Source organism: Eleutherodactylus coqui, chromosome 7, assembly GCF_035609145.1.
Source record: "Eleutherodactylus coqui strain aEleCoq1 chromosome 7, aEleCoq1.hap1, whole genome shotgun sequence".
Taxonomy (NCBI): domain Eukaryota; kingdom Metazoa; phylum Chordata; class Amphibia; order Anura; family Eleutherodactylidae; genus Eleutherodactylus; species Eleutherodactylus coqui.
The window spans coordinates 9,229,163-9,243,681 of record NC_089843.1 but is presented as its reverse complement, the minus strand read 5'-3'; the positions used below and the strand labels follow the sequence as shown (position 1 = coordinate 9,243,681).

Below are 14,519 nucleotides of genomic sequence, written 5' to 3'. Positions count from 1 at the left end.
AATGACACGCTGATACTTGGGGGACGGGATAATGACACACTGACACCTGGGGGACGGGATAATGACACGCTGACACTTGGGGGATGGGATAATGACACGCTGATACTTGGGGGACGGGATAATGACACGCTGATAGTTGGGGGACGGAATAATGACACACTGACACCTGGGGGATGGGATAATGACACGCTGATACTTGGGGGACGGGATAATGACACACTGACACCTGGGGGACGGGATAATGACACACTGACACTTGGGGGATGGTATAATGACACGCTGATACTTGGGGGACGGGATAATGACACGCTGACACTTGGGGGATGGGATAATGACACGCTGATAGTTGGGGGACGGAATAATGACACGCTGACACCTGGGGGATGGGATAATGACACGCTGATACTTGGGGGACGGGATAATGACACACTGACACCTGGGGGACGGGATAATGACACACTGACACTTGGGGGCGGGATAATGACATGCTGATACTTGGGGGACGGGATAATGACACGCTGACACTTGGGGGACGGGATAATGACATGCTGATACTTGGGGGACGGGATAATGACACGCTGATACTTGGGGGACGGGATAATGACAGACTGATACTTGGGGGACGGGATAATGACACGTTGACACTTGGGGGACGGGATAATGACACGCTGACACTTGGGGGACAGGATAATGACACGCTGACACTTGGGGGACGGGATAATGACATGCTGACTATTGGGGGATGGGATAATGACACGCTGACACTTGGGGGCGGGATAATGACACGCTGATACTTGGGGGGACAGGATAATGACACGCTGACACTTGGGGGACAGGATAATGACACGCTGACACTTGGGGGATGGGATAATGGCATGCTGATACTTGGGGGACAGGATAATGACACGCTGACACTTGGGGGACGGGATAATGACACGCTGACACTTGCGGGACGGGATAATGACACGCTGATACTTAGGGGATGGGATAATGACACGCTGACACTTGGGGGACAGGATAATGACACGCTGACACTTGGGGGCGGGATAATAACATGCTGATACTTGGGGGGACAGGATAATGACAGGCTGACACTTGGGGGCCGGGATAATGACACGCTGACACTTGGGGGACGGGATAATGGCATGCTGATACTTGGGGGACAGGATAAAGACACGCTGACACTTGGGGGACGGGATAATGACAGGCTGACACTTGGGGGACAGGATAATGACACGCTGACACTTGGGGGACAGGATAATGACACGCTGACACTTGGGGGATGGGATAATGGCACGCTGATACTTGGAGGACGGGATAATGACACGCTGACACTTGGGGGACAGGATAATGACACGCTGATACTTGGGGGACGGGATAATGACACGCTGACACTTGCGGGACGGGATAATGACACGCTGATACTTAGGGGATGGGATAATGACACGCTGACACTTGGGGGGCTGGATAATGACACGCTGACACTTGGGGGATGGGATAATGACACGCTGATACTTGGGGGACGGGATAATGACACGCTGACACTTGGGGGGCGGGATAATGACACGCTGACACTTGGGGGACAGGATAATGACACGCTGATAGTTGCGGGAAGGGATAATTACATGCTGATACTTGGGGGACGGGATAATGACACGCTGACACTTGGGGGACGGGATAATGACACGCTGACACTTGGGGGAAGGGATAATTACATGCTGATACTTGGGGGACGGGATAATTACATGCTGATACTTGGGGGACAGGATAATGACACGCTGACACTTGGGGGACGGGATGATGACACGCTGATAGTTGGGGGACGGAATAATGACACGCTGACACCTGGGGGACAGGATAATGATACGCTGATACTTGAGGGACGGGATAATGACACGCTGACACTTGGGGGGCGGGATAATGACACGCTGACACTTGGGGGACAGGATAATGACACGCTGATACTTGGGGGACGGAATAATGACACGCTGACACTTGGGGGACAGGATAATGACACGCTGACACGTGGGGGCAGGATAATGACACGCTGATACTTGGTGGGACAGGATAATGACACGCTGACACTTGGGGGACGGGATAATGACACGCTGACACTTGGGGGACGGGATAATGACACGCTGACACTTGGGGGCGGGATAATGACACGCTGATACTTGGGGGACGGGATAATGACACGCTGACACTTGGGGGACGGGATAATTGCATGCTGATACTTGGGGGACAGGATAATGACACGCTGACACCTGGGGGATGGGATAATGACACGCTGACACCTGGGGGATGGGATAATGAAACGCTGATACTTGGGGGACGGGATAATGACACGCTGATACTTGGGGGACGGGATATTGCCAGATGCGTCTACACCCAATGATAGTGTCTGATCCTTAAGCATTAGACACTCCATTTGGTTTGTCATTATTTAGCACTGAGGCAGTTTATAAATAATATATTGCGCATATTCGGGGCAGTTTCTTTGTTGCATCTGATATCTGTAAAATCAAGGGTTTTAGTCTTCCTGTGCCACATGCAAGTTCTCAGTTATCAGTCCGATGGTCGTGGCCTGTGCGCCTCCCCAAACACCGCCCCACTTTGTGCACATTATCACTGCCCAAAATTGACGTCTCACGCAAGTGACGCGAGCAACGTGACCGGCGCATGCACAGGTGGATTTCATGCATGTGCCCACAACAGGGATTGATGGACTGTGCTGATTACGTGTCTCCCGGCGCAAGAAGTAGACTGTTGCGGCGACAACATACACAAAGTGTTGCGATGTTTGGGGAGGCACACAGGCCTCTCGAGATAGTACAACCAGCCTACCACGGACCGGCCATCAAACTGATCACCGATAATTTGCATGCAGCGCACCAAAACCCTTGATTTTATAGATATGATCGGCGCAAAGTAACTATGTAAATGTCGCGGGAGGTGGTGCGACGACTGGTTCAGGATGAAGCAGCAGCTGACAGATGGAGACGGAGGTCAGATTTGGAAGTTACTCTAGAACCAGTATATCCTTCCGCTCCATCGAACGGCTCGCTATGTGAATATTGCATGCATTTTAACCAGCATTCACAAAGTGTCTGAACTCTCGGAACAGCGAGTCACCTGCATACTTCATAACCCGGGTAAGCTAGACTCACCTCTGGCATACTACCTCCAAATATACCTTTAATAATAGACTAAGACCAATTTTCTTTTGGATATTTTGGCCACAGCAGCTATTTTACCACTTAAAAGATATGGAGAGGAGGCCCCTGGAGTCACAACCAAAACTAAGGATCTGGTGCTTTATACATAAAACCGAACTTTGTCTCCAACCGTACATCCCGCTCAGAGACACCACTAGCCCCCCGTTCCTCCTCACTGGGAGGCTAGAATATCAAAAATTGATCAAGGCCGCCCAGGATCCCTTCCCTGGCCTTTCCCAAAGCACCAGACCCAACCACGATGAACCAACCGGGTGAGAAGTCTTACAGGTGAGGCCATACCCAGCATAACTCCCTTCACCCAATATAAAAAAAGCTGCCTCCAAAGACCCCCCCCCCCACCCGCCACAACCAACACGACTTACCACCTAAGTCTGCGCAGCCCCCCACAAATGCAACGCCCTTTCTATCCCCTCTTGTATGGCCAGTATCCACATATCCTTCCCCACATCCTTCAAATGTGCCCCATCCCGTAACCAAAACCCCCCTTCACCCCCTTCCAAGTTAACCTGTTGAGCTTTGACTCCCCATTGCGTGCCCCAAATGCTGACATATTTCTGTTCATTTTTATCCTGGCTTTTTTTTTTCGAGACAGACCTGGCCACCCTCTATGATTTCCTGGGAACCATTTCCGACCACACAATTATCATCCTAGGAAATAAATGGCGCAACTTCAGAAAATAATCCTCTTCCCTTTTCTAAGCTGATCCATCTTATACCGATTTCACCAAATTTCCACCTTATCCTCCATTACCGTTACGTCCAAACCCATCAAATCTCCCCTTACTTTGATCGTGGGAGACGCCAATTCACTAATCCAAAAAGCCACCAAAAAAGCCAATGAAAAAGGCAACTGAAATAACACCACCTCTGAGAAATTATGGCATACCTTCTCCAATACCATACACAACTGTCGCAAAATTGCAAAGGAAATTGGCCTCCTCTTGTCCTTCAACCTTCTACCTTTCCTAAAGCCCTTCATGGTCTGCCTGACCACAAAATTCTCTGTTACATCCTGCATCCCTCGTAATTTAAAACCGAATGCCAAACGCGCCATTACTTGGTCAACCTTTGCCATAGAGCAACCCCCACTTGATGCCTCGCTCAGCAACCACAATAAAGCACCCATCCTGTCCTCATCTGACCTCACTTCCCCTATACTTTCCACCCATTGCTTCCATTCCCTCCAAACTGACTCATATGACTTCCATGTGCCAACCACCATCGACCCTTGAATCAAGTGCTCTGCCGCGCGTCTACCAAATTCCAAAGTTCCCAGGGGCATTGTTTTCCCTCCACCTCCAGCACCAGAGCTCGGAAGCGATCCCACTGAAACCGAGAAAGTGAGTCAGCTATGGAATTTTTAACCCTGGGAACATGCACTGCCACCATCCACACATTTAATGACAAGCATAACAACACAAAGTAGCGCAATAACTCAACCACTGATGGTGAATGCGCGGTCACCGCATTAATAGCCGGCACCACTCCCATGTTATTGCGATAAAACTTCACCTTCTTGTTCTTAAACCAATCTCCCATATGGCCACTGCCACCACTATCGGAAACAATTCAAATACAAAATTCTTGATCAACCCTGCTTCCACCCACTCTGCTGGCCAAGCCCCCACGTATCACCCCCCTTTGAAAAAGGCCCCAAAACCTGCACTCCCAGCTGCATCAGTAAAAAACTCACCTTCCACATTGTCCACACCTTCCTCCATCACCATAGACCGCCACTATATTTTTCTAGAAATGAAAGCCAAACATCCAAGTCTGCCTTCAAACTTCTCATAACCCTAATGAAGTGATGAGGTGCTCTTACCCCAGCTGTAGCCCGTACCAGCTTTTGACAAAAAAATACAGCCCATAGGCATAATCCTACATGCAAAATTCATTTTTCAAGCAATGATTGTAAGCCTTGGAGTGAACTTTTCTTTTCAACCCGTGCCTTCTGCAGATCCCGTCTCAGTAATTCCAACTTATCCTATGGCAACCAGCATTCCATTGCTTTATTATCAATCATAAGCCCTAAAAAACTCAGGCACATCCGTGGCCCGTCCATTTTTCTGGAGCCAATTGTACCTCAAGATGACTGGCAACCCACTGCATCGTCGCTAACAAAGAGCTACAAAAGCTGTGCTGGTGGACAAGATGGCTAGAAGCCTGGAGGAGTGTTTAAACTAGGGACTGGGGGGAGGGTAAAATGAGAAATAGTGGGGTAGCCAGTGTAACTAGCGATCCGGGTCCAAGCAAAGGGAATGGGGGTCGAGCAGGGGGTGGGGTTAGTACAGTTAGAACTGATAGATCAGACATAAGTACGAATAACAAGAAAACTCATTTAAAAAACAAAAAAAATGATATAAATTGTATGACCACGAATGCAAGAAGTCTGATTGGTAAAGTGGGTGAGCTTGAAGCGAGAATGACTGATGAAAATTATGATATAGTCAGAATTACGGAAACATGGCTTGATGATAAGTGCGACTGGGCGGTGAATTTGCAGGGGTACAATCTCTTCAGAAGAGACCGAAGGAACCAGAAAGGGGGAGGGGTATGTCTGTACGTCAAATCGAACTTGAAGCCGAGGCTACGGGAGGATATAGGGGTAGGAGACGAACAGGTGGAATCTCTGTGGGTAGAAATACAGGGAGCAAAAAATAACAAAATCCTGATAGGAGTTTTCTATAAACCACCAAAAGCAACAGAAGAAACTGAAAACTTACTACTAAGGCAGATAGAGGAGGTGTCAAAGCGCAACGAAGTAATTATCATGGGGGACTTTAATTATCCCGATATAACATGGGAGAACGAAACCTGCAAATCTCACAGGGGTGATAAGTTCTTGAGAGTAATTAAAGATAATTACCTGAACCAACTTGTGCAGGAACCAACAAGAGGGAGGGCCATTCTGGACCTAGTACTAACTAACAAACCGGACCGAATAAAGGGGGTACAGGTGGAGGGGCACTTGGGGAACAGTGACCACAATATAATCAACTTCCAGCTGTCAATCAATAGGAAGCCTTATCAGGGAGCGACAAAGAAACTAAACTTTAGTAAAGCAAAATTTGATGAGCTTAGAACTACTATCAGTAACATTAACTGGGACAACATCCTCAAAAATATCAGTACGGAGGACAAATGGGAGGAGTTCAAAAGGATCCTAATCACCTCATGTGAGCAGTTCATACCCTTTAAACATAAAAGGAACTTCAAGTAAAAGGAAACCAATGTGGCTCGACTAGACGGTAAGAGGGGCAATAAATGAAAAAAAGAAAGCGTTCAAACTACTAAAGCAAGAAGGCAGCGAAGAAGCGCTAAAATCATACAGGGAAAAAAACAAAATATGCAAAGATAGGATCAAAACTGCCAAGGAGGAGGCAGAAAGACGGATCGCCAAAGAGAGCAAAAACAACCCAAAACTATTCTTCAACTATATTAACAGCAAAAGGATTTGCAGGGAGAGCACTGGCCCTTTAAAAAATAATGCAGGAGAGATCATTGAAGATGATGGAGGGAAGGCAAATCTACTAAACAGTTTCTTCTCAAGTGTATTCACAAACGAAAAGGAAATGCCACACGAGATGCAGGGGAATAAAATGAACACATCGCAAAATATCTCATACCTAACGCAGGAGGAGGTGCGGAAGCGACTAAAGAAGACTAAAATCGATAAATCGCCGGGCCCAGATGGATTACACCCAAGGATACTAAGGGAACTAAGTGACGAGATAGCTAGACCGCTATATCTAATATTTCTAGACACTATCAAGACCGGTGTTGTACCATTGGATTGGCGCATTGCCAACGTGGTTCCAATTTACAAAAAGGGGAGCAAAAGTGAGCCTGATAACTACAGGCCAGTAAGTCTCACTTCAGTAACGGGAAAAATTTTCGAGGGGATTCTGAGAGACGCCATCGATGAGCACCTCAAGGAGAATAAGGGAATAACTCCTCACCAGCATGGATTCATGAAGGGTCGCTCATGTCAGACAAATCTGATCAGTTTCTACGATGAAGTAAGCTCTAAGCTGGACCAGGGAGAATCTATTGATCTTGTATATCTGGACTTCTCTAAAGACTTTGACACCGTGCCACATAATAGGCTAATAGACAAAATGAGGCAGCTCGGACTGGGCGAAAACGTGTGTAAGTGGGTAAAAAATTGGCTCAATGATAGAAAGCAGAGGGTGGTAATAAATGGTTCGTACTCTGATTGGGCCACAGTCACTAGTGGGGGCCACAGGGTTCGGTATTAGGCCCCATTCTGTTCAATATATTTATCAACGACCTGATAGAGGGGCTGCACAGCAAAATATCAATATTTGCAGATGACACAAAATTATACAATATAATTAGTGCAACGGAGGACAATGTGCGGCTACAAACGGACCGAGATAAGCCGGGGCTTGGGGAGAAAAATGGCAAATGAAGTTCAATGTTGAAAAATGTAAGGTTATGCACATGGGCAGCAAAATCGGATGTCACCAATACACACTAAATGGAGTACCACTAGGGAAAAGTGATATGGAAAAGGATCTGGGGGTATTAGTGGATTGTAGACTGAACTGGAGTAACCAATGCCAGTCAGCTGCTGCAAAGGCAAATAAAGTCTTGGGGTGCATTAAAAGAGGTATAGGGACGAAGGACGGGAACATTATCCTCCCATTATATAAGGCACTTGTCAGGCCTCACATGGAATACTGCGTACAGTTCTGGTCACCGGTGCTCAGGAAAGATGTTACAGTACTTGAGGGGGTTCAAAGAAGAGCGACTAAACTAATACATGGAATGACGGGACTGGAATACCCAGAGAGGCTATCCAAATTGGGACTATTTACTCTAGAAAAAAGATGGCTAAGGGGCGATCAAATAACTATGTATAAATACATGAGGGGACAATACAAGGATCTCTCCCGCGATCTGTTTACACCCAGGACTGCAACGGTAACAAGAGGACATCCGTTATGATTAGAGGAAAGCAGGTTTCATCACCAACATAGAAAGGGGTTCTTTACTGTAAGAGCAGTAAGGCTGTGGAACTCCCTGCCGGAGGAAGTGGTGATGGCAGGATCCATAGAGGAGGTTAAGAGGGGACTAGATGTCTTTCTGGAGAAGAAGGATATTACAGGATATAAATCTTAGGTTGTTAATCTGGGTATACAGGCAGGTAGGAACTATTAGGGGTTGATCCAGGGAACAGTCTGATTGCCATTAGGGAGTCGGGAAGGAATTTTTTCCCCAAAAGGGCTAATTGGCTCCTGCCTCTTGGGGTTTTTTGCCTTCCTCTGGATCAACACAGGAGCCTCTTGGGGTTTTTTGCCTTCCTCTGGATCAACACAGGAGGATAGACAGGCTGGACTAGATGGACATTGTCTTCATTCAGCCTAACGAACTATGTTACTATGTTACTAAGTGGACGCTTCTGCCAGGTCAATACATTAAAAAATCATCCAAATAATGGATGACTGAATGAATACCTGTCAAATCACAAATTACACACTCCAAAAGTATACTAAAAGCCTCAAAATATGCGCACGAACTGAAAGAACCCATTGACAAACATCTGTCAACAAAAAAGGACTCGTCCTAATAACAGCCCACCAATCGGCAACTATATGGATGAAACAACATCAGCAATAAATGAAAAGCCAATTCAATATTGTTTTTTGCCAAAAGTGCCCCTGGCCTGTAAGTCTTCACCGCTGGGTCAAATGACGTATACACCACCGAGCACAGATCAGGGTCAATACCATCATTCACTGACGCCCCTTTCGAATATGACAAATCATGAATTAGCCAAAATTTATTTGGCTTTTTGGGCATCACCCCCAGCGACAAAACCACCAAATCCTTCCATGGTGGGGAAACAGGCAGACCCGCCATCCTCCCTAAATGCACCTCCTTACACGACTTCACCCTCACAACCACTTCGTGCTGCAATGCCAATTTTACATTTTTCAATGAAAAAAGGAACTTAATGCGCCGGGGGGAGGGGGTGTATATGAAACCCCTCCTTAAAACCTTCAAACAAAAGCAAACTTTTTTCCCTATCTGGATATCTATGTAAATAATGGCCCATCTTTTTGAAGCCTCACTGGCGTCATCCCTTTTTCTACTACCACCATTACCTTTTCCTTTTTCTCACCTACAACAGTTGGCAGACCCATATGTCATACCGTCACGCAACGAGCAAACATGCTTGAATCTGCATGCTGCTCCAAATTTAAACTTACTATCATTAAATTGCCAACAAACTCCTGGTTTCTTGTCACTTGACTGCCCTGCCTGTTGCCCAGCCACTGCCACTGGCCCGGCGGAGTCGGCTCCCCCCTGAAAGGAATGCCCAACCCCTGCTGGAGCCATTACTTTCAGCCATAACCCTCTATCCATATGGTCCCATCTAATATTGGCCTAACTGCTTTACGCAGACGAAACTGTTAGTCATACAGTAGCCATGTTTGCCCACCATATGCACGATCCTTGCGGCATCCGATGACGGACCCTCCAATTGGTACCAGAACAGACTTCCTGCTGATGTCTGACCCGTTTCCATGAATTGTCCAGGGCCAAACTGATGCCCGTCTAGCGGTACAAACATTGCCAACCTCACTTGTTTCATCTCCCCTACTGCCTCCACATCTATCCCAGACCTCGTCCCCTCCCTGGTGCACTCAGCCGAGCTCACCGTAGCCCTAAGCGAATCTTTCTGTTGCCGGGACCCATCTCTGTCTGGCCTGCACTCAGTGAGCTGACCGCGGCACTGTTCCTCTCCAGCTCCTCTCTCTGGTCTCTGCTACATCCAGCCTCATGCTGCCAGGTGCCCTCCTGGGCCAGTACCTCGCCCAGGGAGGTAACCATCACTTCTTCTTGCACTGAGCTGTCCGGCCCTGCAAGCCCCACCCCCTGAGGGGAGCAAGACCGTTGTCCAGGATTCCTCCTAGATAGTCTATCCCTGCTTCCCCTAGCACTGGGAAGGGGACGACTGTCCAGAGTGTCCCTGGAGGGGTTCCTCAGCCGCCTTCTCAGCAATGAGTCTAGCCGGAGGTCGGGTCCTGTGGTCACGCCACGCTCTCCCCCTGCTCCTGCTGCCGGCCCTGCGATAAAAGAATCAGCCACTTGTTGCTGAAGCCACCCAGGAGGTGGTGCTCCACCGCTGCCCGCAGCATCTCCAGCGTCTCCTCCAACGATGCCATGACAGGCGCCATCGCTCTCCCTGAATGTGCCGTCACTGTCCTTCAAGTCCCACTGCCGCTCGCTACTTTCCTCTCTCTCACCCTGGCTAAAGCTCACAAATGCTGCTCTCTTCTGTTTTCAAATATGGCTCTCCCGCCTAAACCCTTTTAACCCTTACTATCCCCCTCACCTCATCCCCTCTCCACAAATCGAAACCTATCTCCTCACTATTAACCACGCCCCCTCATCTAACTCTTCCACCCCTACGTTAAACCGCTTACTGTCTTCTTTTTCTCCCTAGCAACCCTGTCCTACGGGGCCTCCCCTTGTGGGCCCCGATCTGGCCCCGTGCTTTTCCGGAGGTCCGCGGCACACACTAGCATACTACAGACCATCATCTATACATACTTATAGAGCTCCGCCTACTCGTGGACCCGACGCACCGTCGGTGTCCAAGCTACATCCAATAGAGCCACACTAACTGCGATACATCACTTTCATACCATAGCTTCTCTTTTGCATATTGCTCTGCCACGAAGTGCTCTGCCATACCGCTACATACACAGCATTAACCCCCGCATTACCAGTGTCCATACCAGCACCTAATCACTAGTCACATATATCCGTCGCAGTCTATAAAAGCTATCGGGAGTCGCACACTTAGTCACTGAAGGCGGCCTCACATATCTGCCAGCTTTCCATGTTGTGTATCCATTTTGCCGCCATCTATTTTGAGACCTAATCCCTACAGGAAGGGGGCCTCCCTCTCCTTCCCCATGGTCCTTGCCTTTTTGGCCCCCTTGGTTCACCTGTTTTGGTCCCCATTGCAGGACCTGGTACTGGGGGCGGGCATAGCCCTGCATTATCCACTATGGAGGGGGTGTTCTCACAGCTTCGAGGAAGCTTCTACAAAATGGTGCTGCACCACGTAGCCGTCAGCCACAGTCTCTGAGCGGCTGAACTGTTTAAATGGTATAGCAGGTTTCATAGGTGTAAAAATGGCTACAGGTTCCCTTTAAGACTAGTAAATCCGAATCTCCCAACATATGAACAACAAAAACGGGACTACTGTAGCGGCGTATGAAGTGCGCCACCGCAAATTTTTATGATAGGTCACTCCTCTTTTATGCAAAGCGCCATCCTCTGTATCCCATAATAATGCCATTCAGTGACCCCTTCATAGTAATAGTGACCCCAGTAGTAATAATTAGGGACTCTATTAGTGGCCCTGGTTGATATACTTATCTACTGGGGCCCAGTAGTAACAGTGACTCCATTAGTGGCCCCAGTAGTAATATTGACACACATAGTGGCCCCAGTAGTAATAGTGACCCCAATAGTGGCCCCAGTATTAATAGTAACCCACATAGTGGCCAAAATAATAATATTGACCTACATAGTGGCCCCAGTTTTAATGGTGACCCACATAGTGGCTCAAATAATAATACTGACCACCATAGTGGCTCCAGTAGTAATAGTGACCCTCATAGTGGCCCCAGTATTAATAGCACCCACTATAGTGGCCCCAGTATTAATAATGACCCACATCATGGCCGAAATAATAATAGTGACCTCCATAGTGTCTCCAGTAGTAATAGTGACGCCCATAGTGGCCTCAATATTAATTGTGGCCCCAGTAGTAATAGTAACCTACATAGTGGCACCAGTATTAATAGCGTCCTCTATAGTGGCCCCATTAATAATAGTGACCCCCATTAGTAGCCCTAGCAGTAATATTGACCCCCATAGTGGACCTACAGCCACCCAACAAGCATTTTACTCACTTGCAGTCCTGGTCCGGCAGCCGCGGTGCCACTGCTGTAATGAGAATGACCTCTGACCTCTACGCTGGCATCAGCATACAGTAACGCAGGTGCCAGGGGAGAGGTCAGGGGTCGCACTGATTACTGCTGCTGGACCGGGACTACAAGTTAAACGCTTGTGGGATGGGAGGTTGGACCTGCCTCCTGCCCCCCGGGACTGCTGGACTCTCCCACAGAATCTATGGCAGTTGGGAGGCAGTAGAAGGATGGGATTATCTTGCACAGTGCCACCTACTGGAGTTGTAGCTACCCTCCATCCCTCATTTGCATAGCTTTTTCCCAGGGAGCACTGCATGGCCTGTAAGACTGCATACTCTCCACAAGGAGATACATCACCCCCGGACAGATGGCGATAATTGATGAGTGACCAGCGCCTTGCCCTGCAGCTTATTATCAGCCATTCAATATTCCGGTTTCGGAACGTTCGGCGGATGTTGAACTCTAGTTTTTCTATAGATTTTTCCTCGTGAACGATTTGAAACACTACTTGATAAAATCTTGATTACTATTTTCGTCGCTCTCACATTAAACCATTCATTAGCTCCCAACACAGCCAGCAGGCACAATGATGCCGAGCTGTAAGAAAAGATTTACTTCCCTTCCGCCGCGTTTTACAGTCTGCATCACTAAAGGGTCACTTACGAGCAGCGAGACGCGGAGCAGGAGCCAGAGTGATGCTTGGTGCCGTTTTCTGTACGCAGGTTTATAGCGGGCGGTTCAGATGTTTATTATAAATGTATTATATCCATATGTGCCGAATGCTGCCACTGTCCATACCTGCGATGAACACCGGCCACGCTGTGACATGCGGTCCTTCCGCATCCATGTGCTGCTAGGTTTGCACATGTCCATTTGCAGGCAGGTGACTAAGGTCACATGATGTCCCACTTCTCCTGGTAAGCATGCCAGAAGTAATGTGTGGATGGCGGCCATTGAAGGAGCAGAATCACAATCATCATTATATGTGCATTTTATTTTCGTCCCAATGAAGTCTAAACATTCACAACAGCAGCGATAACATCACTGAGAAGCAGCCTATCCAGTCACAATGGAGAAATAGTGACATCATAGACAATCCAGCCTATCCACTCACTAGAGAGCAGCGATGACATCACTAAGCATGACCCCCATCTATTCACAAGAGAGCAGCTGGGAAATTACTGAGAATGCCACCTATCAATTCACTATACACTGGTTACCAGTGACATCACTGAAAACACAGATTATCAGGGGAGAGCTAGAGAATTGTGATATCACCGAGAATGCAGCTTATCTATTACTACAGAGCAGCAGTGACATCATTGAGAATACAGCCTATCCAATTACTAGAGAACAGCAGCGACATCACTGAGAATGCAGCCTATCCATCACTAGAGAGCAGCGGTGACATCACTGAGAATGCAGCCTATCCAGTCACTAGAGAGCAGCGGTGACATCACTGAGAATGCAGCCTATCCAGTCACTAGAGAGCAGCGGTGATATCACTGAGAATACAGCCTATCCATCACCACAGAGCAGCGGTGACATCACTGAGAATGTTGCCTATCCAATCACTAGAGAGCAGCAGTGACATCACTGAGAATGCAGACTATCCATTCACTAGAGAGCAGCAGTGACATCACTGAGAATGTTGCCTATCCAATCACTAGAGAGCAGCAGTGACATCACTAAAAATGCAGACTATCCATTCACTAGAGAGCAGCAACGACATCACTGCAAATGTTGCCTATCCAATCACTAGAGAGTAGCTGTGACATCACTGAGAATGCAGCCTATCGATTCACTAGAGAGCAGCAGTGACATCACTGAGAATGTTGCCTGTCCAATCACTAGAGAGCAGCAGTGACATCACTGAGAATGCAGCCTATCCAATCACTAGAGAGCAGCGTTGACATCACTAAGAATGCAGACTATCCAATCACTAGAGAGCAGCAGTGACAGCACTGAGAATACAGCCTATCCATCACTAGAAAGCAGTAGCGAGTGCCGTTCCGCACCGCGTTCCCGTTGCCATAACTCTGGGCCCGCTTGCTCTGTTCTCCTGTCTTTAGCAGGCACCGGGGTCTGTTTACCCCAGCGTCCTTCTGCTGTCAGGCTCCCCCGCCCCAATCAGCTTCTGGGGTGGGAGTTCTGACAGCACTTAACCTGCCCAGTTTCTCTCAGACCCCTGCCAATGTATGTTTGGTCTCCAGCTACACCCACGTATTACTGATTTGATGCTCTGTTTTGACTTGCTTGGACCTGACTTTGCCTTCGCTTGACCCCTTGTACTGCGTTATCTCCT

At 48.1% G+C, this 14,519-nt stretch overlaps 1 protein-coding gene across 1 annotated transcript in view; it reads right to left on the bottom strand.

The window, feature by feature from the left end:
- VAX2 (ventral anterior homeobox 2) overlaps positions 1-14,519 on the bottom strand; it is an 80,079-nt gene that overhangs the window by 43,200 nt on the left and 22,360 nt on the right. The window lies entirely within an intron of this gene.